This window comes from Rhineura floridana, chromosome 3 (assembly GCF_030035675.1).
Source record: "Rhineura floridana isolate rRhiFlo1 chromosome 3, rRhiFlo1.hap2, whole genome shotgun sequence".
In the NCBI taxonomy this organism is placed as follows: Eukaryota; Metazoa; Chordata; class Lepidosauria; order Squamata; family Rhineuridae; genus Rhineura; species Rhineura floridana.
The window spans coordinates 153,318,591-153,345,609 of record NC_084482.1 but is presented as its reverse complement, the minus strand read 5'-3'; the positions used below and the strand labels follow the sequence as shown (position 1 = coordinate 153,345,609).

At 44.2% G+C, this 27,019-nt stretch overlaps 1 protein-coding gene across 14 annotated transcripts in view; it reads right to left on the bottom strand.

Annotated features, from left to right (window-relative positions):
• PLXNA1 (plexin A1) overlaps nucleotides 1-27,019 on the bottom strand; it is a 460,921-nt gene that overhangs the window by 335,513 nt on the left and 98,389 nt on the right. The gene's annotated exons all lie outside the window — the stretch shown is intronic.

Sequence of the window (27,019 nt, the reverse complement as noted above, 5' to 3'; positions counted from 1 at the left end):
CACATTAAACCCCCAATGTGTTCACTACCATGGTCTAAAATGGGATTAACATGCAGGTCTCCTCCCAATACTGGGTGACCAGCTTCTTAGCCTCTAAACCCAGTCACATACCTAAATCCCAAAGGCCGGCCTTTGAAGAACACAGCCTTTGATTATTTAAATACCATAACACACCTAACGTAACACACCCACAGATTACTCCAGTGATCCTGATCTGCCTGTTTGTTTTCCTCACCCTGCACTGCTTTCATACAATTCAGACACAAGCAAGACTGAGAAATATCCCTTTAATCACAGCATTCCATACAAGTTTTCTCTGGAGTTGGTGGGTTTAGGATTAACTCCTGCCTGCTGAGACACATGTCTGTATTCTAAATAATCTCTTGTGAAACAAATCCAGAGTGTGGTTCAAAATGGTCCTCCTACAAAGAACTGTCACAAATTTGTTCTCATATTAGCATCAAGAAACTTGTAACAAGCCCTTGCCACTCATATATATCCTTACCCTTTGAAAATTCCATCTCAAATTTCACGCTATTCCCTTTTGATCACCAAAAGCCTGCCTAAATTGTGCCCCTATTCTTCTCAGCAGGGTGGATTCAACCATAAGGTCGCCTCCATTCCCTCCCGCGTCAATTTCAAAAAGACCTACTAATAATTAACAAGGGAGAAAGAGAGGGATAAAAGGGGCTCAGCCACAGCTTGTCTTCAGCTTTTGCAGGCCTTGGCCAAGCAGGTGGAGCCAACATTATAAGCACAGCCCCCCTACCCGGAGCCATGCAATATAGATGAATGCACTGTGGCCATCAAAGGCTCCAAGAATTATGACAGAACCAGCCAGCAGCTTTCAGTGACAGAAGCAGCCCTTCACTCCCAAAGCCTCCACATTCCTCTCCCTATTTCACTGCTGCCTGCACCTCCATTTTATACTTGTGATTTATGGTAGATTTTCCACCCTATCTGGAAGTCTCCATAGCTTAGTCACATGTACTGGTTGTTACCATAGGAACCACAGAGGTCAAGCCACAAAGGAACAGTAAAAGGTGACTTACCCTGTCATCACTCCTGTGTACGAACATGTATAAGCACAAGTGATGTGAGTTGTGGAAGCCATCCTGGCTAACACACTAACACCCAAGCCAATCCCAGGCATGCTGCAGCAGAAGAGGCAAAACTAAGGGGCGTGCAACACTTCTGCTCTGACAGGGAAACACTCAGCCAAGATGGGAATAATGTGTAACAAAAATCCTTATTATCAGTGCAGAGAGTCCAGATGGAAACTCCAAAGGGCTGACCCCATTAAAGCCAAAGATTTTCATCCCAATACAGGCAACAGATGGACGGCCATGGGGATTCATTCAAAGTCATACAGCTGGACAACAGTTGCAATGTCAAAGTGCAGCCCAGGAGTCCATTTCCCTACGGCCTTACTCTGCCTCTTATTCTGCACTGCTTCCCACCTCCAATTTCATAAAATTAATAAAGGGAACCAATGTCTCCCACCCAAATCTAACAAGAAGAGAATGAACAATCCTCCAGAAGCCTATTGGCTGGGACAGAAAAAGTAATTCACCACACATATATACATATGCATCATTAAAATGATGAGTTGCCTGCATAGGAAGGGGGTTAGAATGAGACAAAGCAGAAAATATTCCACTAGTACCATTAATCTGTGTTAGCCAGGGACAAAGGCTTGCCTTGGACACCAGATCACCCTCCTTCCACACCAGCAAAATCTATATACACGCGTGCACGCCTCTATAATAGACACCTCCATTATTCACCTTGTGGTGCTGTCTCACTCTTCTCATCTCCACTTGTCTGGTGGAGAACAATGCTCCAACTTCTAAATGGATACAATGATCCCGACAGGAAGACCCTCTTAAGAATGTGAGCCTCCCATCTCATTTCAATCTCAATGGTTCAGCTTTTCATTACCACCACCCCAACCCCCTCCCTGCAGGGATCCTCACAGCCAGGTCACTTGCAAAGGATCTACCTCTCTTCTCTTCTTATGCAAAGAAGCTTGGGTCAAAGGGGAGGAATGGGGGCTAGGGGAACTCAAAAAGGACAGAGGCAAATCATTTGGCAGTTTCCTAACCAAAGAATTCTATGGAACAGAGGTTGGCCTCTTAGAGGCATTGGGGGGGGGGAAGTACACATAGGATAAAAGTACCTTTTCTGTTCATTTTGCTTCACACGCTCTGCTCTAGACTATGGAAGTATGTTCAAATTCACTCTAATGAATAGTGAACCCACAACGTACCCCTATCATTACTGTTGAGAAAGCTGGGGGAAGCATAAGACTCTCGTGTTTAGAAGTGTAACATTTTACTGAGACTGGTAGTGTTGCTGTCAGAGCAACAGCATTTGGGCCTGTCTGGCAGACGAAGGACCTGAAGGCTCAGATACACCCATGTCATATGGGGCATTAGGACCCAGCAGAGGAGAAGAGCCATTCCTGTTACGACAATTTGATGTGCTCCTTCTCTCTAGGCCTGATGAAGCATGTTTGCCTGTGACTTACAGATCTGCATCTTGCAAGAGAGAAGCCAGATTCACACCAAACTTTATTCCACTTTTAACAATCATGGCTTCCCCCAAGAATCCTGGGAAGTGTAGTTCGTGAAGAGTGCTGAGAGTTGTTCGGAAATCCCTATTCCCTTCACAAAGCTACGATTGCCAGAGAGGTTTAACAGTCAGTCCCTCTTCCCAGAGAACTCTGGAGTTGCAGCTCTATGAGGGGAAAAGGGGTCTCCTATCAAGTATCAGCACCCCATTCACAAACCGTACTTCCCAGTATTCTTTGGGGAAAGTAATGACTGTTTAAAGTGGAATAAATGTCTGATGTCTCACTGTGGGCAGAATCAGGACCAGATCACCACAATAATATGACCAGACTCTTAAAAAAAAAAAAAAAGTGGAGAGGAAGCTGTCTTATGAGTCAGACCATTGGTCCATCTAACTCAGTGTTGTTGATAATCACTGGCAGAGGCTTGTCAAGGTTCAGACAAAGAGGTCTTTCCCTGGAGAGACCAGGGATTGAATCAGTGAACTTTTGTATGTAAAGCATGTGCCACTGAGCTGCAGCCTGCACCACCTACCCTACTGTCAAACTAAGTTCTGGATTTAGCCAGGAACCTGAATGGACATTAGGATCAAAGATTCATTCTTAAGTGAAGGAAGCATGATGCTTCCTTCCTAGTAACGCAATGACTGACATGTAAAAGCTGCATCTTAGCACTACAAGGCAGCATGAGGAAGCAGCTGCTGTGATTCCTGGTTCTATACCATAGCAAGGAACAACTAAATTTAATTAATTATATTTATATCCCACCTTTCCTCCAAGGAGCTCAAGGTGGCATACACGAGCTAGAGGGAGCCCCAGCTGACGAAGCATCAAGGCGAGTTAAGCAGCAGAGCGAGTTCGGCAGCAGGGCGAGGAGGCCAGGGCCCCCCACTCTGCCTGTCTGTTCCCTGACCTCAATTAAACCGCAGTCTCCAACCCATTGACGTAATAAACCTTAAACAAAACTATGCAGGTAAGAAGCCAGCAGGGGTGTGGGGGCTTTCCAGTGTTTTGCACCGCCTGCAGCATGTACGACTATCTACCTGTTGGACAGAAGTCGTGGGTGTGCTCTCGGTGCAATGAGCTCCTGGCTCTCCGGGAACGACTTCATTTCCTTGAGTCCAAGGTGGCGGACCTGGAAAAGCTGAGAGAGGCAGAGAGGTGTGTGGAGGAGGCCTTCAGGGACGTTATAGCTGTGTCCCACTCCAACGATGATAGCTCTCCTGCTATCATGGAGAACGATGGTCTCGGGGAAGGACAGCATCCAGCTGAGGAAGAGGGAAACGATCCCGTAGAAGGGACCCATTCCTTGGGGGATGAGCAGCTATCCTCTCGTGCCGAGGATATATCTCCAGGGGGTGGAGGGATCCTTGTAGTGGGTGATTCGATCATTAGGAACATAGACAGTGGGGTGTGTGATGGGCGTGTAGACCGCAAGGTGTTTTGCCTGCCTGGTGCGAAGGTTGCGGATATCGCCCGTCGTTTAGATAGTTTGGTAGACAGTGCTGGGAAGGAGTCAGTGGTCGTGGTGCACGTTGGCACCAACGACATGGGGAAATGCAGCCGTGAGGTCCTGGAAGCAAAATTTAGGTTGCTAGGTAGGATGCTGAAAGCCAGGACCTCCAAGGTGGCTTTCTCTGAAATGCTACCGGTTCCACACGCAGGACCAGCCAGACAGGCCCAGCTTCGCAGTCTCAATGCGTGGATGAGACGATGGTGTCGGGTGGAAGGGTTTGGATTTGTTAGGCACTGGGGAACATTTTGGGGCAAGCCGGGCCTGTACAAAAGGGACGGGCTCCACTTGAACCAGAATGGAACCAGACTGCTGGCACTTAAAATTAAAAAGGTGGCAGAGCAGCTTTTAAACTGACTGAGGGGGGAAACCCGACAGGAGCTGAGAAAGGTCCGGTTTGGAATAAACCTCCCCCCTGGGATAAAAACCAAAGAAATGATGAAATTTTAAAAGGGGTAGGCCTAGAAGTAGGCATTGTGAGAGCAGGGGCACAGGATATAAATTCAGAAGAGCAAAATTACCACAGGCCTAACCACAAGTGCCAAAGACACTTGAAGAGAGACACTGCTTACAAGTGCCTGTACGCTAATGCTAGGAGCCTCCGAACCAAGATGGGAGAACTGGAGTGCTTGGTCTTAGAGGAGAGCATTGATATAGTGAGCATAACGGAGACCTGGTGGAATGGAGAAAACCAGTGGGATACGGTTATCCCTGGATATAAACTATATCGGAAGGACAGGGAAGGACGTATTGGTGGTGGAGTGGCACTATACGTGAAAGAAGGCATTGAATCCAGCAAGCTTGAAACCCCAAAAGAGGCAGACTCCTCCACAGAATCGTTGTGGGTGGTGATACCATGCCCCAGGAGGGACTTAATACTGGGAACGATCTATCGTCCCCCTGATCAAAATGCTCAGGAAGACCTGGAGATGAGATATGAAATTGAGGAAGCATCCAAACTAGGAAATGTGGTAGTAATGGGTGACTTCAACTACCCGGACATAGACTGGCTGCATATGTGTTCCAGTCATGACAAAGAAGCAAAGTTTCTAGATATTCTAAATGACTATTCCCTAGACCAGTTGGTCATGGAACCGACCAGAGGGACGGCAACCCTGGACTTAATCCTCAGTGGGGACCGGGACCTGGTGCGAGATGTAAGTGTTGTTGAACCGATTGGGAGCAGTGACCACAGTGCTATTAAATTAAACATACATGTAACTGGCCAATTGCCAAGAAAATCCAACACGGTCACATTTGACTTCAAAAGAGGAAACTTCACAAAAATGAGGGGATTGGTAAAAAGAAAGCTGAAAAACAAAGTCCAGAGGGTCACATCACTTGAAAATGCTTGGAAGTTGTTTAAAAACACTATATTAGAAGCTCAACTGGAGTGCATACCGCAGATCAGAAAAGGTACCGCCAGGGCCAAGAAGATGCCAGCATGGTTAACGAGCAAAGTCAAGGAAGCTCTTAGAGGCAAAAACTCTTCCTTCAGAAAATGGAAGTCTTGTCCAAATGAAGAAAATAAAAAAGAACACAAACTCTGGCAAAAGAAATGCAAGAAGACAATAAGGGGTGCTAAAACAGAATTTGAGGAGCACATTGCTAAGAACATAAAAACCAACAACAAAAAATTCTATAAATACATTCAAGGCAGGAGACCATCTAGGGAGACAATTGGACCCTTGGATGATAAGGGAGTCAAAGGTGTACTAAAGAACGATAAGGAGATTGCAGAGAAGCTAAATGAATTCTTTGCATCTGTCTTCACAGTGGAAGATATAGGGCAGATCCCTGAACCTGAACTAATATTTGCAGGAAGGGATTCTGAGGAACTGAGACAAATAGTGGTAACGAGAGAGGAAGTTCTAAGCTTAATGGACAATATAAAAACTGACAAATCACTGGGCCCCGATGGCATCCACCCGAGAGTTCTCAAAGAACTCAAATGTGAAATTGCTGATCTGCTAACTAAAATATGTAACTTGTCCCTTGGGTCCTCCTCCGTGCCTGAGGACTGGAAAGTGGCAAATGTAACGCCAATCTTCAAAAAGGGATCCAGAGGGGATCCCAGAAATTACAGGCCAGTTAGCTTAACTTCTGTCCCTGGAAAACTGGTAGAAAGTATTATTAAAGCTAGATTAACTAAGCACATAGAAGAACAAGCCTTGCTGAAGCAGAGCCAGCATGGCTTCTGCAAGGGAAAGTCCTGTCTCAGTAACCTATTATAATTCTTTGAGAGTGTCAACAAGCATATAGATAGAGGTGATCCAGTGGACATAGTGTACTTAGACTTTCAAAAAGCGTTTGACAAGGTACCTCACCAAAGGCTTCTGAGGAAGCTTAGCAGTCATGGAATAAGAGGAGAGGTCCTCTTGTGGATAAGAAATTGGTTAAGAAGCAGAAAGCAGAGAGTAGGAATAAACGGACAGTTCTCCCAATGGAGGGCTGTAGAAAGTGGAGTCCCTCAAGGATCGGTACTGGGACCTGTACTTTTCAACTTGTTCATTAATGACCTAGAATTAGGAGTGAGCAGTGAAGTGGCCAAGTTTGCTGATGACACTAAATTGTTCAGGGTTGTTAAAAGAAAAAGGGATTGCGAAGAGCTCCAAAAAGACCTCTCCAAACTGAGTGAATGGGCAGAAAAATGGCAAATGCAATTCAATATAAACAAGTGTAAAATTATGCATATTGGAGCAAAAAATCTTAATTTCACATATACGCTCATGGGGTCTGAACTGGCGGTGACTGACCAGGAGAGAGACCTCGGGGTTGTAGTGGACAGCACGATGAAAATGTCGACCCAGTGTGCGGCAGCTGTGAAAAAGGCAAATTCCATGCTAGCGATAATTAGGAAAGGTATTGAAAATAAAACAGCCGATATCATAATGCCGTTGTATAAATCTATGGTGCGGCCGCATTTGGAATACTGTGTACAGTTCTGGTCGCCTCATCTCAAAAAGGATATTATAGAGTTGGAAAAGGTTCAGAAGAGGGCAACCAGAATGATCAAGGGGATGGAGCGACTCCCTTACGAGGAAAGGTTGCAGCATTTGGGGCTTTTTAGTTTAGAGAAAAGGCGGGTCAGAGGAGACATGACAGAAGTGTATAAAATTATGCATGGCATTGAGAAAGTGGATAGAGAAAAGTTCTTCTCCCTCTCTCATAATACTAGAACTCGTGGACATTCAAAGAAGCTGAATGTTGGAAGATTCAGGACAGACAAAAGGAAGTACTTCTTTACTCAGCGCATAGTTAAACTATGGAATTTGCTCCCACAAGAAGCAGTAATGGCCACCAGCTTGGACGGCTTTAAAAGAAGATTAGACAAATTCATGGAGGACAGGGCTATCAATGGCTACTAGCTGTGATGGCTGTGCTCTGCCACCCTAGTCAGAGGCAGCATGCTTCTGAAAACCAGTTGCCAGAAGCCTCAGGAGGGGAGAGTGTTCTTGCACTCGGGTCCTGCTTGCGGGCTTCCCCCAGGCACCTGGTTGGCCACTGTGAGAACAGGATGCTGGACTAGATGGGCCACTGGCCTGATCCAGCAGGCTCTTCTTATGTTGTTATGGTTCTCCTCTCTCTCCATTTTATCCTCGCAGCAACCTTGTGAAGTCTGTAAGGCTGAGAGACTGTGATGGAGAAGGTAACCCAGAAAGTTTCATGGCTGAGTGGGGATTCGAACCCTGGCCTCCCAGGTCCTAGTCCAACACTGTAACCACTAGATTACACTGGCTCTCAGAGGATAAGGGTTGTTGTTGGTCAAACTGCTGTTACTTCAGTACAACAATGCATCATGGCAAGAAGACTCAAAGGGCAAAACAGAGAAATGCATGAGCTAGAAAAGGAACTTGCATGATAAAACAGCACCTAGGACTTGGTGGCAAAAGAGACAACACAAGAATGACAGAGCAATGGACTTCAAAGACCTTTCACAATAGAAAACTCATTTTTAGGCTTTAGCATTAATTAAGGCAGACCTAAGATGAATGATGATGATGATGATGATGATGATGATGATGATAATGACAACTTTGCAAGGGAAAAATATTTCACAGCCCCCTTCCTCCACTTCCTGTCATATGCAGCACAGCAGCAGAAGCAAGCAAAACCCACCTTAGATCCCACTTACCCTTGTCAAGGAAAGGTTATATGAGCCTGTAACCTAATCTAAAGCCATTCCTTCAGATCCTTTAACCCAGGGGTAGCTAACATGGTGCCCTCCAGATGGTTTGGAATACAAATCCCATCATTCATTACGACTGCCCATGCTGACAGGCTGATCAGAGCTGTAGTTGAGCCTTTCCCAATCTTTGGATCTTAAAATGTTGTTGGACTACAACTCCCATCAGCCCCAGCCACCATGGCCAATGCTCAGGAATGATGGCACTTGTAGTCCAACAACATCTGGGGACCCAAAGGTTGGAAAAGGCTGCTGTGGTCCATAACATAGTCCTAGGCTATGGTCTGAAGGCACATGAGGCCACCATCTTACTAAAGCTAAGCAGGTCTGGGTCTGGTCAGTGCCTGGATGGGAAACTGCCTGGGAAACATATGTATGCTGTCTTGCGTTCCATGATAAAAGAAAGGCAGGGTATAAATGTAAGAAAACAAACATCTGGAAGATATGTTGGCTACCTCTGCTTTAAACTATTTTGCCTTTAGGAAACTGCTTCCAACCAGGCCCCATAGCTAATTTAAGAGAAGTGCCAATTTTGTCCCTAAGAGAACTAACACCAAAAATATGACAGCTTATATTTTTACACACATCACTTTTGTTTTCTTTCTGCATGCCTTCCTCCACCTGGACCCTTCTATGCTGACTGGAGCTGGTGGGACCCATAGTCCAAAATGTCTGGAGCACACCAGGTTGGGGAAGACTTTTCTATACTGTTGTTATGTTGTTATGTGCCTTCAAGTCGATTACCACTTATAGCAACCCTATGAATCAGTGACCTCCAAGAGCATCTGTCATGAACCACCCTGTTCAGATCTTGTAAGTTCAGGTCTGTGGCTTCCTTTATGGAATCAATCCAACTCTTGTTTGGCCTTCCTCTTTTTCTACTTCCTTCTGTTTTTCCCAACTTTATTGTCTTTTCAAGTGAATCATGTCTTCTCATGATGTGTCCAAAGTATGATAACTTCAGTTTCATCGTTTTAGCTTCTAATGACAGTTCTGGTTTAATTTGTTCTAACACCTAATTATTTGTCTTTTTTGCAGTCCATGGTATCCGCAAAGCTCTCCTCCAACACCACATTTCAAATGAGATGATTTTTCTCTTATCCGCTTTTTTCACTGTCCAACTTTCATGTCCATACATAGAGATCGGAAATACCATGGTCTGAATGATCCTGACGTTGGTGTTCAGTGATACATCTTTGCATTTGAGGACCTTTCCTAGTTCTCTCATAGCTGCCCTCCCCAGTCCTAGCCTTCTTCTGATTTCTTGACTATTGTCTCCATTTTGGTTAATGACTGTGCCGAGGTATTGATAATCCTTGACAAGTTCAATGTCCTCATTGTCAACTGTAAAAACTGTTGTCATTACTTTAGTCTTCTTGACGTTCAGCTGTAGTCTATACTGTAGTCTATATAATTGTTCATTTTTGTTTTAAACCTGGTGGCAGAAGCCAAACTGAGCACATCAGTTCAGGAAGATGAGACCATCATCACACTGGAAAAAGAGATGCAGAGCGAGAAGGCAACACTCTTCTTTCACTATGATTAAAGAGCATGTGTCAGGCATGTGCACTCTGTCCTGGGCCTCATTATGAAAATATGGAAGGTAAGAGACAAACCCAACTGTTTTCTTTGCAGCCGAAAATGACATTAGTCTCTTGAGAGCCATATCATTCATCCACATCATGCTTGTTGTCAGTAATCAGCTCATGATTTCTTTGGCTTTTAGACAGCTATTTAGCCCCCTCTACACACCAGTCATAGCAAAGCATGGGATGAGCACCCACAGGCTTTGAAAGTTTGTGCTGTGTTGACTACACTAAAAAAACACGTTTCCTTTGACACCAATGCTAGGTACCTGTGCAAGCCTGCTAGACAGAGTTACCTTCTGCCTCCATCTGTCTGCTCCAGCAGTATGTGGTGGCTGATGAATAGAAGTTATGCATGGCTCAGTATTCAGACACTGAGGAACCAAGTTCAGCACTTTTTGGAGCTGGAGGAGAGAGTATATCAGTGCTTGCTGTTGCCTCTTGTACTATGTATAAAGATGGCTGGAAGATAAAAGCAGGAGCCTGTTTTCCTCATTTCTGTTGCCTGTCTACACTGTACTAAATATGAAATGATTGTCCATGTATCACAGGAGGCCTAAAGATAGAAAGGACTATAGCTATTCAGTACAATGGTACACTGTCAGTGAACACTAAACTAGTCCAAGCCATAAAATGCAAACAACAATTTCAAAGGTCTTGGGGGAGAGAGAGGGAAAATTACAAATGGTTTGATGACACCTGTCTTCTCTGAAGCTGGACCTGACCAGTTCTTAGTTGGCATAATGAACTAGAACCCCATGAATACTGCTTTGAATTCCTTGGAAGGAGGAAGGACAGGATACATATGTGACAAAATAAACAAAAATGACTGCTTTCCATCTAACTTTTATGCATAACATAGATGATGATGATGATGAAATTTATATCCTGCCCTTCCTCCCAGAAGGAGCCCAGGGTGGCTAACAGGTGACAAAACACTAAAAAAACTATAAAACATTCTCTCACACATCAGTTCCATGTTTAAATTCCCTTGAGGGAGAAAAAGGAACCCACAAGGATTAAGGATTCTCAACCATGAAAAAGATGCAGGTATACAACCAGACCATTTCTGGAACCTCAGCATATCTATGTCTTTGAGTTAGTAACTGAGTTAGTAAAAGTGATTGTTTTATTATGTTTTAAGGGTATTTTATATGCCCTGTTAGTTAAGCCTAACACAGAAAGCAACCCTAAACTAGAGGCTCAGAACATCTCTGAAAGGAACAAGCAATAAACCTCTGTCCTGAGTTGGCAAATAACAGCACCCATACAGCCTCCTCCTCCTCCTCCAGCCAGTCAGCCCAGAGGCTCTGGACAAACTTCACAGGGCAGGGGGAAGCTCCAATCCTGTTTGGCTGCTGTTTGCAGCCAACTGTCCACAACCCCCAAACCTGTCCCTTCTCTCAGAGGCCAATGGTTAATAGATTTGTAATTGTTTCCTGCAACAATGAAGCATCCTGTTTGGAACCAGCCAACTCCAAAAAGCCATATGCTGACAAAGAGCACACAAGCCCCCTTTCCCAGCCAGTGGATTCAGGAAAGGATATTCAGCCCTGTGACTGAGGCAAGGCCAAGCTCTACTCGCTCACTCCTGCTTTCCACTCCTGAACTTAACACACCAGAGCTACCAGCCTCCACTTTTATTAAAAGGGCTTGCACTTAAAGGGCTCCTGAGGGATTGGGGGAGTTGCTGAGAAGCATTTGATGGATTCACTTTGGCAACACTTGGCTACCTTGTCATACCATTAATGTTATTGCTATTGAATGGAGGAAATGAGTAAGAGATACAGAGCCAAACAGGCAAACACATGGGGCCTGAAGATACAGGACACCCTCCGCGGGAGTTACCTGTCTTCTAAGATGAAAAAACAGGGGTGCCTAGAGGGACTGCAGAGAGAATGGGGGAGAGAGGGAAGTGGGGGAGAGAAGAGAAAACCGATAAAAAGACAAAAAGAATCCCAAGAATGAGAACAAAAGGCCCTTGTACAGCACAACACAGCTGGCTTAGCAACCGCCTAGTTTGATGGGTACAGCTCTCCTTTGCTGGCTACAGAGAACAAGCCTGGGGCTCTAGTGGGAGGCTCCCTCCACATGACAAGCATATGATATTCCAGACTGAGAGCAAGGCAGGTCAGCCCAGCACCCTCAAGCCAAACACTCATCGCCCAAGCAGGAAGAGCGCCAGCTGTTAACTGGTTCTAAATGCTTCTGATGAAGTGCACTGTAGTCTACAAAAGCTTCTGCCGTTTGTCTTTAAACTACCACAAGACTCTTTGTTGCTTTTGGTTCTAATTCATTTCCCTAGGATGTAAAGAGAAAAGAATGCTATTCCCAAAACCAGAGCTCCCAAGTGAGAGGGCAGGAACAACACAGGCAGGAAGATACATCAAGCTCACACAGAGCCTGCTGAAAGGGAGGGTGATCTCCCCTCTCCAAGATGCAGGGCCTAGGGAAGAAGGCTTGATATTTATTAGGTAGTTATCCAAAGACATTACGTAGGAACATGGTGCCAAAGACAGCAACTTTGCTTGCATTTGCAAAAGGAAGTGGTAGCTGAGATTTAACTCTGCCACTGGGCTGGTTTGTCCCTCAAAATTCCAAAGTCCTTTACTGCATTCTGAGAATATTAAGTTGTTTTTAGAATGTCGACAAATGTGTGTGTGGCTGGAACATGGTACAATTAATACGATTTGGTTTACTAAAAAGTAATCTGGTGGAATTGCTTCAGAATCCTGATAATTTCTCTTACCTTTTTAAAAAAACAAGCACCCCATCCTTATGGTTGTGAATTTTCTTTAAAAAATCTGAACACATGATGGCAGTTTCTTGTCATGCTATCAGAAATTAAAGACAGGGTTTCTAATGGAAAGGGAGTGCAACTTCATCCCACAGAATATTTTACGGGTTGCCAATGTGTGGGTTGCAGTGGTGCCTTTCAGGACTTCCCTCCTTGCATCCACAAAGCTTTTGAGCCCCCAACAAGAACAACTCACTGTCCCCTTGGTCATGAGATGGTGAGGGTTTCCTTTTTCTCCCCTGAAAACCAGAGCTGAAAGAGGAAGTTGGAAGAGTGACATTCTCTCCCACTTCCTCTTTCAGCTCTATGTGCTTTTCAAGATTCAGATTAATTCTACTTGGAAAAGCAAAGAGTGTGTACGTGAACTTTCTCTCCTTCTGTATCTTTTTTGGGGGCTGATCTGGGGCACAGGGAAGAGAATTGACTAGAGGGGGTGGTGCCCACAGCACGCAATCAAAATATCAAATGTGTCCATGGGTCTCAAAAGGTTGGCGACCCTGGAACACTGTATTACATCAAGCCCTACATATACCTAACACCCTCTCCATTGTTCAATCTACTGCCTTCACTCTTCCCCAATATTTTATTCAAATTCCTAACAATACCTTCAAAGGCCTGCAAATAATATATTTCAATAGCCTCATTTATTCTGAGTACAGAATTTAAATTTCTTGACTGTAGAATCTAGTTTTCTTCTTTTGAAACTATCTACTTTAAAAAGAAATATCAAGACAGACACATATCCTCTTTAAGTGCAGCACATAGCCACATGACAGCCACACTAGTCAATCCTGTCAACAGGGCCACAGGCAATAAATGGGATTACAGACAAGAGCAAAGAGCTTGGAGTGTCACAAGTTCACTGTGTCTGATTGAGAAGCATCATAGGGGTTGACAAGGACAGCCTGCAAGGGTGGGAGTGACAGGGTGCCAAGGTCGAAAAGCCTTTGTAGAGCTGCAAATAAGAGAGAGGCTGAAGAGTTTAGAACAGCTTGGCCTAAGAATGAACAGGCAGAACTAGTGCAAGCTTGTCCTGGGGCAGCATGGGCCTGTTAAAACTATTTGAAAGTTGAGAAGGAAAGTGACGTAAAAGAAAATGGCCTGTGCCCAACACTGACTTCCAAAGGTACCGCCAATCCCTGTCCCTTTTTTAAAAAATGGCTAGTGGCTGTGCAAGGTCTACAGGCCACAGCAAAGCGTAGTCACATAAGACCTTGAAAGCCCAAAGTGAACTCCCATGCTTAGTAAAGCCAGGGAAATTGGTGGCCAGAAGCTCTTTAAGCTGCTTCAGCTCTAAGAGGTATGAGAGCCTAAGCTACATCCCTAGGATAGCCTGGATAGCATGAGCAGCAAGTCACAAGCTAGAGTTATTGCAACCTCTTCCCAGAATTGTTCCAGAGTTATTGGCCCCATGAGGAGAACAGGGAGAAAGTACAGGGGATAAATTCCCAAGTTTCATTAAAAGGAATTATGACTCAACTCTGCATTTGAGTGCATCTGAAACTGCGGAAAAAAACACTAGGAGAACACCTCGCCCTCAAAAACCTTATGATTCTTCATACTGGGAAAACTGTTTCTTCTAGGGCACTATTAACATACTGAGCTGATACTATACTCTGGTTGTTGAAGAGAACTATCCCAGCTTCTCCCACTCTTCTTTCAATGTCCACTGCTGCCTTGCTCCTAGGATGATTTGAACTGATCACTGAGGCCTTGTCTTGGGATTTCTTTGGGAGTATCAAGGTTATCTTAAGGTAAGTCTATGCGGCAGGTTGATTTTGGTTTTCTTTTGCTTAAAGTACATTGGCCTCCAGCTGACTATAGTTCATCTTCCTCCAATATCTGATCCACCTTTTATTATGCCTTGGCTCACCTTTATGCTGTGGAACTTGGCATAAGGTATGTTTCTGCAGGCAGATGCTCAGGCAAAGTTTGACTTCCTCAGTTCTCCTTTTAAAAAAAACTTGTGAAAAATTAGTAATTTAATAACAATGTAAAACAGGGCCCTCCAAAGACACAGGCTAAAATTAGGCCTCAGTTCATCACTGGAGGAGGGAGGGAGGGAGGGGGGGCTATTAATTCTTAAACTTAAACTCTAGCTCACCACTAGAAGTGATAAACAGAGCACAGTCAGGGAAGGATAACCTACTTAAGACTGAGAAGTTGTTTATTTTATTGTTGTTATTACTATTAGAGAAGATGAGCCAACAAAAACAGGAATTAAAGCCAGATCAGCTGCAGCCTCCATGGGAGAGAATAAACAAGCCAAAGAGAGTGTGAACTCTAGTGGAGGGGTGCTGATTCTGAAGACCTCCCTAATGCCTTACCATCAGAAGCCATCTAGTTTTGAGAGGCAACTAGGTTAGAGGAATTATAGTGCAGACCAGAAAGACAAAAGCAGGCAACAAAACATTCCCTCAAATTCTAGGGTCAATCTCTCTTCCTGAGACAAGGAAGAAAAGGTGTGTATATCCTGCCAAAAACCAGAACTGATTCAGCCTTGGAATCCAGCTTAAACACTTTAATTTAGCTTTATTTGTTTATTACTAGTAAAACAACAGCACTTTACAGCGCCAAGAGAAAGATACTTGAAATCCAACACAGAAGGGGAAAGATGGCCTTCAACAGAAAGAAAGGAAACACAAAGAAGATCAAAGAACACAAAAACAAATTGAATCTAAACTAAATAGAACCCTACCCTCACCCCACCCCAGAACAGAAAATGAATTCTTATTTGAAAGTTTCTGTAGAATAGCAACAGAACCAAACTCAATTCAGGTTACTACTTCAGAAACGGGTTTTAAAAACAAAAACCATAACATTTGTGTTCCAACAAGGCAGAACATATCAGCACATGAAATTGGGAGGATTTTTTATTAGAGTGTTGGACTATGACTTGGGAGACCAGGGTTCGAATCCCCACACAGCCATGAAGCTCACTGGGTGACCTTGGGCCAGTCACTGCCTCTCAGCCTCAGAGGAAGGCAATGGTAAACCACCTCTGAATACCGCTTACCACGAAAACCACTTAGCTATTCATAGGGTTGCCATAAGTCGGAATTGACTTGCAGGCAGTTCATTTCATTTTTTAAATTTTTTTTTATTATTACACAAAATAATAAACACACATTAACATACAACTCACAATACATTCACCATATTCAAAAAACAAGCACAATGAATTCACCATCTTGAAAAACAAAACAAAACCACTTTCATAGTTACATTCCTCTAGTTCTACACACATACATTCAGATTAACTCTGTACTAGCTCACGTTAAATCGATAAATAAACATATATAGATATTTTATAAAAGGAAAATGGGAAAAACTTTATACAACTTTGGTTACCTGTGCTTTTGCACTGTCTTTTTCAACGTCTGGGAAACAGTCAGGATGGAGACCTGCAGTTCTCTAACACACTAACAGGGCAATCCGACACCCCCACACACACCTTTATGCTGGAAGAGAGGAGTGGATTAGGTGGAGGTGTCCTCCCGTCCAGCTCTCCTTGCTCAGTCAGCCTACCACCAGCTGCCAAATATGCAGGCGGGCAGAGGTCTGTTGGCAGGAACCCTTAAAAGCACCAAAACAAGACATTCCAAGGGCCAAGGTGAAGCCAGCATGGGATCCACTAGATCCCAAGCCAGTGTCACTGCCATTACACAACAGGATTGGTCCTGATCTGGGCCCAGTCATCCTGCTCACCCCCAGACCTTCTGCTGTGGCTGCTGTGAGCAGCAGGACTATGGATATGAGCACGGCCCCAGAGTTCCTCAAAGCCCAGATGATAGAAGGGGGAGTTTTGATGGCATCCTAAGAATGTAAACTATTTGGGGGAGGGAGGGAGCAAGAACAGCTTATCTGTACTTCCCTCATGTTGTAGATTCCAATTAATTTTTGTAGTTGTTCCAAGTTGTCATTGAAATATTTTCTTTCTAAGCTTCATACCTCATATCACTACTCCCATTATGCTTCATTTCTTAGTTGGGTGGTCACATGTCCTACTTTAGAGAGATAATCCTAGGAACATAGGAAACCACCTTGTTCTGAGTGAGACCCTTGATTCAGTATTGTCTACACTGACTAGTAGCGACTCTCCAGGGTTTCAGGCAGGGTTTCCTTCTAGCCCTACCTGGAGATGCTGGGGATTGAATCTGGGACCTTCTGCATGCAAAGCAGGTGTTCTACCCACTGAGCTATGGCCCTTCCTCTACTTTAAAGAGACTTCTATTTTGAAGGGCACTCCCTGGTCCAAGTCAGGTTTTAAAATTAAAATAAAACATAAGAAGGAAGAACAAGGTCCTTGAAGGTGCCCATCAACAGCATCTAGATAGTAGGCTGAGTGCACATAGGTTACCTGATCAGTTTTCCACAGCATTAAAACATTTTTTTCTAAATCAGCATGTATACATATGCAAATTTTATTCAAATCTATGTCCTCTTTTGTCTTCTTTTTTTGGTGATACAGTTCCTCATTCTTGGCAATGTACAAGTAGCCTACCTAATCCTTAGGGGGTTCAGCTAGTTTGGAAATTCTAGTAGAACAAATGTTAACATCTTTCCATATCATGATTGGCCGCTGATTGTAAGGGGTTGGCAGCAGATTGTTGAGATGAAGCAGCAGCAGCCTTCAGAAGTGTGCCCATCTGTGGAATGCCCAAGCTGTCAACCAAAAGCTCCCTCAACCTCATTGTTACCTCACCCCACCACATCCTGGCAAACTCTGCACTGCTGTTTCTATTCCATCTACCCACTCACCTTCATGTGCTGCTGCTGATCAGGGATGCTCAAAACTTCATTGTCATGAAATTTCAAGTGGTTGGTATGTGTGGTACAGACTGGCCTGGAAAATGGAGTGTAACAAAAATGGAATGTGGGAAAGAGGGAAAGGCATGGCAACCAGTGTTAAGAAACTGTTACTAGAGGAGAAGGAAGGGGGCAGGCAGAAGGGGGAGGCCTGCTACATGAAGTCCCCAGAGAAGCAAGCAGTCGTAACCTCTGTCATCTTACTCCACTGTGTTCACACAAAACCACAGGAAGCAATGACTAATAAGAGAGGACAACAGGGATGATGGAACTGTGAAGGCGAGGGAGGGGTGAAATGTACAGTTATCAGATTTCAAGCAGATAACACTGTGTTGAGTCTGGATCTTTTAATCCCCATTTGAACAAACTCGTGGCTTCATTGGTCACACATCTGTATGGAATGCTTGCTAGAGATCAAACCAGCACCAACTACTGGGGAGAAAGGTTCAGAAAAGGGCAACCAAATTGATCAGGGCCAGTTCCAGGTTTCTGGGGGCTCATCACCACCATCAGCACCAGGCCTGCTCAGCTTCTCCTGCCACCCATCACTACCATCTCCTCCTCCGTACTTGCCCTTCCCTTCAGCAGCTGGAGGCACCGGGTGCTCTGCCATAAGCCCTTCCAGAGACACCAGTGCCAGAAGCACATCGGGCCTCCATGCATGGGAAACTTTGCCTTGCTGATTCTGTACCTGTGGTGGTATCCACAAGGCAAAGTTTCCCATGCCATAACGGCTGCTTCTGAGGGGGCAGGGCCTGATGTGTGGTGGCTGCAGAAGGTTTCACAGCGGAGCACCCAGAGCCTCCAACTGCTGAAGGGATGGGCAAGCACTAGGGAGAAGGAGGAGGTAGCACCGCTGGCAGGCCCCCACAGCAACAATGACAGGAGGTGTCCAGGCTCAGTGGTGAGGGCTTCCCTATGAGCTCCTGGGCCCTTGGGCCAGTGCCCGTCCTGATGACCTGCTGGCACAAGGCCTGAAAATATCAAGGGGATGCAGCAATGCCCCTAGGAGGAAAGGTTGCAGCATTTGGGGGGTTTAGTTTAGAGAAAAGGTAAGAGGTGGCATGAAATCATTGAGTGTATAAAATTATGTATGGCATGGAGAAAGTGGATAAGAAAAGTTTTTCTCCTTCTCACATAACACTAGAATTCATGGACATTCAATGAAGTTGAAGGTTGGAAGATTCAGGAGAGACTGAAGAAAGTACTTCTTCATAGAGCTCATAGTTAAAACTATGGAATTCACTCCCACAAGAGGCAGTGATGGCTACCAACTTGGACAACTTTAAAAGAGGATTAGGCAAATTCATGGAGGATAATGCTGTCAATAACTACTAGTCATGATGGCTATGCTCTGCCTCCATAGTCGGAGGCAGTATGCTTCCAAATACCAGTTGCTGGAAACCACAGGAAGAGAGAGTGCTCTTGCACTCAGGTCCTGCTTGCGGGCTTCCCATGGGCAACTGGTGGGCCATTGTGAGAACAGGATGCTGGACTAGATGGGCCATCGGCCTGTTCTAGCAGGCTGCTGGTATGTTATTGTGTTCTTTTTCCCCAAGTGGATAGTTAGTGCCCATTGCCCCTGTGTGGCAATAATTCTAAAATAATACACATGCACTTCGTCTTTATGCCCTAAAAAGCACCACAAGTGTTAATGATCTCAACTTTAATGATAAGGCAAGCAGGAAACCACCTACTCCCTTGGATGTACCAAAGAATTAAAGGGGAAGGAACTTGGGCAAGATTACACTGTCTTTGGCACAACCAAGAATAGAACCTGGTCTTATGACTGCAAGCCCTCTGCTTGAACAAGTCCATTCTTTGTGTTACTGGGGAGGGGGAAGGGGAGAGGGAAATATAAAGCATCCAGTCTGGAAAATGAGAAAGTAATCCTGATTAATTTAAAGGAATAACTAAAGACTTATGCCAGCAAAATCCACTACATCTCACGTTTTAGGCATATGCTCTGACACACACACAAGCATACCATTGTCTATGGATAATACCCTAGGCAGGTTAATCAGATGGCCATTTTCATGTAATCTAGCTAACAAACAGAGGAAACAGTAATGACCACACAAAAAGAAAACCATTAGGGACTTATTGATTAGATGAGACTGATGCAAAACAATGATGCCTAGGAAAGGGTGCAAGTAACATCAAACAGATATTTTCCCAAACTTTTCATGTTGCTAAAAATAAAATATACCATCCATTGGAAGTCTCATGGATAATTGGGGAGGGGGGAAAGGGACACACTCATAAACCCAAGGAGGAGGAAGGAGGAAAATAAATGTACAAGAGTAAGAAAAATGTTACATCTGTACCAAATCTTATGTTTAGATTAAGATAAATGGGGAAATTACAAGGATTGTTACTCTACCCCCACCTCCAATCATGTCCTGTCTTCCACAAGGGTCTTGTAATCAATGGTGGCTGACCAAAGAAAACTCATGTTTCCTGAAGGTGATTAGCTATGTACATAGTGAAAATAAGCTATCTGATCTATAGCGACTGGCAATTTCTGACTGACTCCAGCTAAGAGTATTTCATGTGGGATCTTAGAGTCTTTTCATAGAGGATCAAGATCTTACACTGTTGTAGAGATTCTGTTTCTGTCAGGACATACAAAGGTAAAGCAGTACCTTGACAAAAACAATCCTCGAGTTATTCCTTATAGACATTGATGATGAAACTCCTAATGTTTTAAAGCAAGAATCAGCAGATTTCTCATAAAATCTTCAAATCTGTTTGTTGATGAATAATAATATAGTAACCCACTACATTCTAATTATGAAAGAAACATGAATCCTCCACTAGTATTTGGCCAACATATCTGAGAAAGAAGGCAGCTAATCTTAATAAACCTAATAGTAGAGATAGTCCCATTGACCCCTACAAATTCCTCTGGAATTTACCTGCCTTATTTATGGTCTACCCACTCTTTAATCTCTAAAGAGATTCCCTGCTGAGCCTACTCCAAATCTCATTGGCCCCAACCCGTATCTTATTCACAGAGCAGTGCTACTGGCTGGAATTGAGACTGGTTCTAAAAGACTCTCATTTCTTGTACTAATAGTGCCTAGATAACTTTGTAAACAACCTTGAGAGAGGCGAATAAAAAATCCAAGTGATATTGGTGTACAGATAATCATAGTGTTTAATCTCTCCTCTCTTCCCCATCACTCCCACAAAAGTGACAGAAAAGAATCTATAAATGCCCCATGCCTGAGGCAATATGCTCAAAAGGTCTCATTTCTTTACCATCAATATTTAAGGGGCCTCTGTCTTATTTGGGACCTTTTGCAGGTTTGGTAACAGATGGTGGCTGTCTGAATAAGCAGGTTGCACTTTTCAAAAACTTGAGGAATCAAGAACTGGGACAATAAACAAGGTCAAACACTGCAAGCTACAGAGAACCCCTAACTCAAGCTATTCTCCAACTGCCTTTAATAAATAGTAGCAATTTCTTCCCTTGTCATGCCAATTGGATCCAATCTGCATGTAACACTGATGAACATAAAGGGTGATCAGGTTAAAAAGATGATACAGCTGTCTACTTAAATTAAACAATTGTATAGAAGAGAGGATTTTGGCAAAAGCATGGGGCAAGAAAAGCTGCACCCTTTTGCACTGGAAACTACCAAAAAGACCAAAGAGGTGGTGTGAAGAAAAAAGTTAAAATGTATTACTCTCTGCCTGAAGCAGCTTTGTAGGCCGCAAATCAAACAACACAGGCAAAGGAGTATAAGGAGGAAGTGGCTTCTATGTGGCAATACTGGCCTATGAAAAACCCATCTCAACATTTAGACACCTTTGCAAAGACAAAAATAACTGTCTTTTGCACACAACAACCTCATGACTCCAGAAATTTAATGACGGGGGGTGGAAAGAGGCCAGTATGACAGTACTTCCACAACACCACTGAGATACAAGAATTCCAAAATAACTAAATAGTCAGTGACTAAAGAGTGAGCATTTCCCACAATTAATTATTGGAGTTTTCAAGTTTTATTCATGTCTGTACAGCAACAGATTAATGAGAAACCCACCAATATCTCTCATACCTGCAGTGGGACCTTAACTTCCTACAGTGCAGCTGTTTCATTAAATCTCCATCTTAGCCAATTTCGAAGTGTTTTTTTTTTTAAGGGAAAGCAAATATTTGATTTTTTTTTAAATTGGGTTGCACCCACCTTTCCCTTCCTATTTTGCCTCTGTCTCTTCCACATCAGCATGCTACACATTCATTGCACATGAGTTCTCTCCCTTTCTCTCTGCTGGGAGAGCAAGATAGATTAGAGTGGCAGCAGTGCTTTCCTGGGATGGCAGTGTTGATGTTCTCCCTCTTCTGACAGCAGAGAGGATATACACAAATGCAGAAGCCATGGCTCTCTGCTATATTCCCCCAGGATGGGTGGCTGCTGTGTCTGTGTTCTCTCTCAGTTTCTGACAAGACAGTGAGAGAATGAAAGAGAAGGTTCCCATACAGCAGTAATGGGGCCATGCCAGGGCACCTAAAGGCAGTTTCTACTTACCACAGGCATCCATGAACACCTAATTAAAAGGCTAAATTGGAGCATCATCCTTTTCTCTTTATGTGTGTGTCAGCAGTTTGTTTTCTGCATCTGGGTGAGCTAGAACTCCTTTGCGTGTAGGTGCGTGCTTTAAGGAAAGCACAGCGAGCTCTTTTTTAAGCGTAGACTTATGTATCAAATCTCACAACTCTGCTGTACAGGCTTCTGGTTGTCTGCTATGAGAACTAGGATTTTGGACTAGATGGAGCTTTGGTCTGATCAGCAGGGCTCTTCGTATGAAGCTGCAAAGGTTTAGCTGAGAAATTGTATCTAGTATATTGACTTACTAGGAGTAAGGACACTTCAGTGTGGGCTAGCTAGGGAGGAAATGTCCTCCCACCCCCAAAAGCCAGATAATGGGGAGAAAGGGAAGAGGTACTGTAAGACTAAACAGCTGGTGCAGGACAACAGAAACACACTTACACAGAACATTTTGTAGCAGGTCCCACTTTAACATATTACTGATGCATTTCCACTGGGCCCAGATAACAGCTTTTTTGAAAGTTTATAACTTCTTTAACTGCAGGAAGCAAGACTGGGTGGAGAGAGATGAAGCTTCCAAAGAAAATTTATTTTGGAAAACGATTGGCCGCATGAAATGTAATACATTTCTAGAATGCATAAGTAAATAATACACACAAAAAACTATAAAGGTTTTGTAGCAAGTTGTTACAAAGAATGCACTGAGACACTTGGGTACAGCAGGATGAAGGAGAGGACCAAACTTGTTCTCACCGTGACCAGCTAGATGGGAAGGCCATCATCTTACAGGCCATGCGAAGCATGTAAGCAGGACCTGAACACAAGAGCACTCTACCCTCCTGGGGTTTCCAGAAACTGGTATTTGGAAGCATACTGACTCCAACAATGGAGGCAGAGCATAGCTATCATGGCTAGTAGCCATTGATAGACTTATCCTCCATGAATTTGTCTAATCCTTTTTGAAAGCCATCCAAGATGGTGACCATCATTGCCTCTTATGGGAGCGAATTCCATAGTTTAACTATGTGCTGCGTGACAAAGTATTTTTTTTCTGTCCTGAATCTTCCTTAATCTTCCAACAGTCTATCAGTGTCATGATATTGAAGTGTCACTTGTCTAAAAATGTGCATGATTAAAGCATCATTAAAGAAATTGAGATGTTGAAAGGTTTAATGTGTGTCCTGTTAGTTTGAGCTGTCACTAGAAATATATGTTCAGGAAACCTTCCAAAAAGTCTCACTTTCAAGGGAGAGGGCATACAAAAACTCTTCTCCAGATTCACACCCCTGCCCCCCCCACATCCTAAATGTTAGGACCTGAAATTGCCACCTGATTACAAGAACCAACAGGACAATCCATCTCCCAGTGCAGAGATAGGAAGAGGCACAAGGGAAACAGAGAGGGGGGAGGAAGGGGGGGAGACAGAAGAGACAGGATGGGGAAGGGAAGGGCAGGAGCAAAGCTACAGTTGCAACAGGTGCCGGCTGGCAGACCATTCTCTGAGAAGCAACTGTCTGAGACATGTCTATTGAAGCACTGCAAACAGGGTGAAGCCTGCCCTGTTCCTCCCTGGGACAAAGGGGCTCTCTGTTTGCATCTGGCACCCTGAACAAATGCAAGAGGGCAGGATAGCATGGAGAGCGGAGGTCACTCTCCATTGAGGACCCCCGCTCTAAAAGAGGGGCCCTGATTATAATACAAGGACATGAGCTCACAATCTTCTTTAAGGCCATCTTCTAGAGAAGGCTTGTCTTTCTTCTCCTTTGACCTCCAATACTGCACCAACCCTTAAGCCGGAAGCAGCACTGTCCATATCTGGCAACACAGGGAGTGCAGTTTCCCTACTTATAGATGTGCTATAGAGGAACCAATGGATTTACAAACACATCAGCTCTCCCTGTACATCTGTGTTTTTGTGAGACAAATGGTATGGCTGGGTTGTTGAAAGGCCTCATTCACTAGAAAGGCACAGCTACTTAACGATGAGGGAAAGGAATTTTCTTCTGTATTATGACATCACATGTCTAAAATAAATATTTTCAAATTCATGCCCTGGGGCTGAGCTCTGGTGAGTCTTAATTCAAAATTAAAAGCCATGGCTCTGTAAGTATTTCTAGCCTTCCTTAATGATGACCCTTCCAAGCTCATTAGGGCATTTTCCTTGAGACGCAGTGAACAGAAGATCCTTAAGCCACCATTCATACAGTGGAATCAGTATACACTGAAATCCCAGTTGTGGGACAGAGGGGCCCCTCCTGACCCAGGACAAGAGGCTGGACTCAGTACCTTTGAGATTCCTTGAAGTTCTATGATTCTATGACCACTGAATACTGGTGGCTATTGGAGATTAAGGCACTTCTGCCAGATCAGACTGCTCCCAATACGAGATGGATGAGAACAGGTTTCCCAGATCACAGCCGATAACGGGGAACTGTGGCCCTCCATCAGCATCAGCCAGCATGGTCAAGGATGATGGAGGTGCTGTAGTACTAAACTACACAGGATTCCCAATCCTGACCAAGGAGAGGTCTCTCATCTCTTTAACAACTATGAAGGAAGATGCAGCCCAACATTCTTCAGCACAATTCATCTCCTCTCCACCCCAGCCATGTAGCACAAGTGACACTTTTGTTCTGGGCAGTTACATTTTCAAGGGAGGGACAATCTAATTTCTGTGAGGTGGGGGAACACCCTCTAGTATAAAAACTCAGGTAGTGACTTATGGCACAGGATTGCAGAAGGTCCCAAATAGCCCTCCATTCAAATATTACTCGTCTGAAAGAGAGCACTCCTGTAGGCGGCTGTCAAGGAAAAATTTAAGGTAGTGGTTGAGCACAGAGCAGAAGCACAGCCACACTCCTCCCTGCAGCTCCCGCATTCCTTCACAAAGGCTGCATCTGTCCAACTTTTTTTTAGGAGAAACACAAGATGGGAAGGGGAAGATCTGCCTTGCCACACAGTGCCAGAATCAGCCTTTTTACCAAGGTGACAAAGGGAAATGCTGGCACATATTTTACTGCTTTTAAGTGAAAGTATTAATAACGCTGCCAGGAGACAGAAACTGTGCAGACAGTCATTGTGTGAACTGCGTGCAAGGCTTCATTATTGCCCCACATCTCCAGCTATACACCCCATAGAAACTTCATCCATTATTTCACCCTCAGCTCCTGCTCCCTGTTAACTCTCAATAGGTTGTATCCAACTTTAATCCTACTCAGAGTAGACGCATTAAAAGTAATGGACCTAAGTTAGCAATGGTCACTGATTCCAATGGGTCTACTCTGAGTAAGATTTACACTGGCTACAACCCAATGTTTCACATGCACTGTAACAGCCCACTAGCTAGTACAGAGACTGGACTATAAAAGTAACAAGGAGTCAACACAACCAGGAAGCCTTTAGGAAAACATTATTCCAGTGCCACGCAGGATCCTTCCTGTAAGGTTTCCTAGCCAGCAGGCCTCCTGCAATTCTTGGTCTTGTGTCCCACAAAGTTTTTGCCCTGTATCTAACAATAATACCTCCTCCCTGTCTCTTTTGCAGTCAGTAGATAACACTTCCCAATATATACATCTCCGTACCTCAGCAGGCCACACATCCCATCCTCTCTATACCTCTAGGATGGGGGAGCAAGGAGGGAGGGCAGCTTGGAAGAATTGTCTTCCTGCTGTAGCTGCAGAGACAGCCAGAGGCAGGGTCTGATTGCAAAGGGCTCCCTAGGAGGATCAAGTAACTGCTGAGGCAGCATTTTCACCATCTTCCAATCTCAGTTAGGCGGCCCTTGCTGAAAAAAGCTGAGATCTCGATGTCGTCCCATGAGTTCTACACACACCAGTACTTCAAGGTTAAAGCAGGGGACACAGACCACTCTATACACTGCCATAGGCAGACACCACAGGAGGTGTCTGCTACAATTTCTGGTTCTGCCATAGTTCTGCTACAGTTTCCACTCAAAATTGACATCTTGCAAAGCCGCAGATCTCTTTCTTCCCGTTTACCTTTCATTTGGAGGGGTATTTCGTTTTAGCATTCTTTGTGGCATGTAAAGGGGAGGGCAGGGAAGGTTTGCAAAGTCAGCTGAAACTAGTTTCTGACCTAACCAGCCCTATGTCTAAATTCTCTGCCAGTCCTGCCTAGTAGGGGGGTACTTCATAGACTCACTGGACATTTGCTTCTTCAACCCTTCTCAGAAGTCAATCAAATGGGGGGGAGGGAAAAGTTAAAAGAAGGAGAATGGAGGAAGCATATATAAGAGCAGGAGGAAACTACCACCGTAGGGAGAAATTTGCTGGACACAAAGCAAGCATCTGAAAAAGCCAGGGATAAATCACCGGATGCCAAGTGGTTTTTACCTATCCTCCTCTCATGCTTTCTCTACACACATGCAGAACTGCCCCAGCAGAGAACTATTTAAAGCCTGCAATTTGGAACTTTAAAGAGGAAGGGAGGATGGTAGAAAGGAGACACTAGTCACTTCAGATCACGTATCGATCAGAAAGAGATGACAATTTGCCTATGTCTTCTACCAGCCTTCACAGCAGCAGGGCCAAAGTCCAGACAACATGAAATCTCTCACAATCCATTTGGACTAGAGGCTGCCAGCCATTCTGGTGCCTCTTTTGATCAGAGAGAAAATGAGAAATATTGGGAACAGGTGCTATTGCCCAAAAAGGAATGAACTCTTACTGCTGTAATGAAACAAGCACATGGCCTAACAGTTTGACAGCAGAGTGGCTGAGAGCCTGGACTGCTAACTCAAGAACTGCAGATAGTGCTGTTCACTAGGTTCTGTCTCTCCTTGGTAGCCCAGCTTCCCCATATACCCAACACAGAAAATCACAAAGTTCCATCACTGAGAAGACCTCATGCTCTACATATTGCACTTTTGTCTGCACAGAAATAATCCATAGCACCGGCCCAATCTATGTATTTGCAGTGGAAATAACATTTGTGCCATCCTTCAGACTTGAAAGCACATACGTGTTTTCCTACCCAGA